Source organism: Arachis ipaensis, chromosome B05 (genome assembly GCF_000816755.2).
Source record: "Arachis ipaensis cultivar K30076 chromosome B05, Araip1.1, whole genome shotgun sequence".
Classification (NCBI taxonomy): Eukaryota; Viridiplantae; Streptophyta; class Magnoliopsida; order Fabales; family Fabaceae; genus Arachis; species Arachis ipaensis.
Genome location: NC_029789.2, coordinates 137,092,283 through 137,094,753, shown reverse-complemented (window position 1 = coordinate 137,094,753; position 2,471 = coordinate 137,092,283). Strand labels below are relative to the sequence as shown.

Here is a 2,471-nt window from a genome sequence, read left to right as displayed (position 1 = left end):
ATACTACATACATTATTATAAGTTATTTTATTATATATTTTCGCTATGTATTATAAGCATGTTGTAATAATCCTTCATTAACATCATCCCTTTCGTTTCTCTAATGATAGTCCTAAAATTAAAGAATTTAAAATATCTCTTAAGAGTTCAATCATTATAATTATTAAACAATAAAAAGCACACGATGCGTACTTAATAACATTCTTTCAACGTGATGGACATACATCACCATAAATCAAATAATAATAATAATAATAAAGAAGAAATACAATTTTGACCTGTCAATAGATTTCTAGAGAACCCTGTTGGCGTTGTTGAATATTCAATCTCCTTCTAATTTTCTATGCTTGTTTTCTTGTGAGTTTACAAACTTGTAAAAACGCAGACATGTTCATTTTGCTTTAACGTTGCGTGTCTTTATCTGAGTCAACGAGTTCGCCAACCGAGTCGACTCAGCTGACGCGCCTTTCTAATTGACGCCACCACCTTCCTCATCATTTCTTTGATTCCCTAATAACACTATAAAACCCAACCAACCCTAATTTTTTTCCTCACTCCAAACACACACCATCAATTTTCTTTCTCACTTCCCTTTGTTTTCTTCATTCTTTTATTGTTCCTCCACCATTTTCCGGGAAAAAAATTAATTATTTTGTGTGGAAATGAATTCAGTGAAGATTTTGGCTCTCCCATTTCTGAGTTTGTTGATCATTGCAATTTCTCACATGGCCCATGCTCAAGACTTGGCTCTCTCTCCTTCACCTCCTCCCACTAGTGATGGTGAGTTCAATTTCTTGCTTCCATTTTTTTTTGTTTTTGATATGTTGTTTAGTAGTGTTAGAGAGCTAACATATTTTATAATTTATAGTTATTAATTAATCATAATTAATACTTTTAATGATATAAAATTATACTATTTAAATTTGTTTTTGCTGAATGCAGGCACTGCTGTTGATCAAGGAATTGCTTACCTTCTTATGGTGGTGGCTCTGGCAATCACATACATGATCCATTAATTTTCTTTAATTAATTAATAGATACTAGTAATAGATTAGCCATATTCTTTCATTTACTTTTTCTCTCTTAATATTAGGGTGAGGAAATTCCAGAGTTAATGTACTGTAATTATATTATTGACGAAATTTAGTAATATATAATATGATATGATTTAATTATGTGACACATTCTTCTTTCTTCTATATATTCAATTCTAAAGTAGACGCGGTTTATTTTGGCTTTTCTCTCTCAGATTCTATAAAATTCTTATTTTTGTGGAGGCTATGACATTCACATATATACATACATGGACACAAGCTGGTCAAGTCTAACGAATTTGATTCACAATTTTATGTTAATGTTATGTTTTTTATTTAGATTGCATACGTCATTGTTTGGGTTAGGTGCATTTCTTAGCAGCCACACTTTAAGTATGCTATTTGCCCAAGTGGCTACTCTTCCTTTTTTATCATTTATCCTTTCTTTTCTTTTTTTAATGCAAAAGAATAAAATAGTTCATTTGAGTTTAATTCTTATTTTAATCTATTCAAATTAAGTGTGCTAGCTTCGACGGAACCAATTCATCCTCCATTCTGGTTATGTTTTAATAAGGTGATGTTTTACAAAGTTTTTTTTTTTTTTTCATTCCTATAATATTTTTCAACTCAGATAGGTCAAAAGACTAATTAACAAGTGACATTGGGGCATTTTTATTAAGGTTGTTTTTAACTTTTTATTGTAAATTAAAAAAAAAACAAAAACAAAAACAAAATTGTGTAAATGTATTATGGGTGCATTGAAACTTTTTATATTAGATTAAACTTCTTAAAGAACTAGTGAAAAAAAATACTATATATCATTATACTTAAATTATATATTATTATACTATTATAGGATAATTGAAATATCTAATCAGATCAGAGAACTTTTAAATCTTTGGGAGCTTGTATAAAGTAGCGGTGTCAAATGCTGATAAATCTGTTTATTCAGTTGACCTATTGCGCCATATTTGTTAATTTCTTGGGTTGAACCTACTGGATCAAGTTTGGGCCTAGCAATCCTGAAAGCCCAACATGCAAATCAGTATTCAAATCCCAAAAGCCAAGCCCAAAAAATCCCAAAAGCCAGCATGTCATAAAACGAAATGGGCCTATGACCAAAAAAATAAAAAAACCAAAATCGTCCTGACAAAAAAAATACCTAAATGGTATTAGTGGTTGGAGTCTCAGTTCAATTGGCATATCACATGATTGGGCGTACATATTTGGGGTGGCTATATCCTCTTTATAGTTACAATCCCAACTGCTGTGGCCTTATCCATTAAAGCCAGAGCTGATGAAATTCTCCATGCCATCATGAGAAGAGACCTTACCCTAGGAGATGGAAGGCTGCTGCTGTTGACACACTTATCAAATGGACCTCCCCCTCCTGAAGACTATCTCAAACTGAATGTTGATGGCTCCTTATTCACACAA

The 2,471-nt window shown here is 31.5% G+C and overlaps 1 long non-coding RNA gene and 1 pseudogene across 1 annotated transcript; one reads left to right on the top strand and one right to left on the bottom strand.

Moving 5' to 3' along the window:
• LOC107642122 lies at positions 547-1,181 on the top strand. The gene is made up of 2 exons (XR_001620618.2): positions 547-780; positions 943-1,181. It is a non-coding gene; the product is annotated as an uncharacterized LOC107642122 (long non-coding RNA).
• Positions 619-1,021, bottom strand: LOC107642121 (annotated as a pseudogene).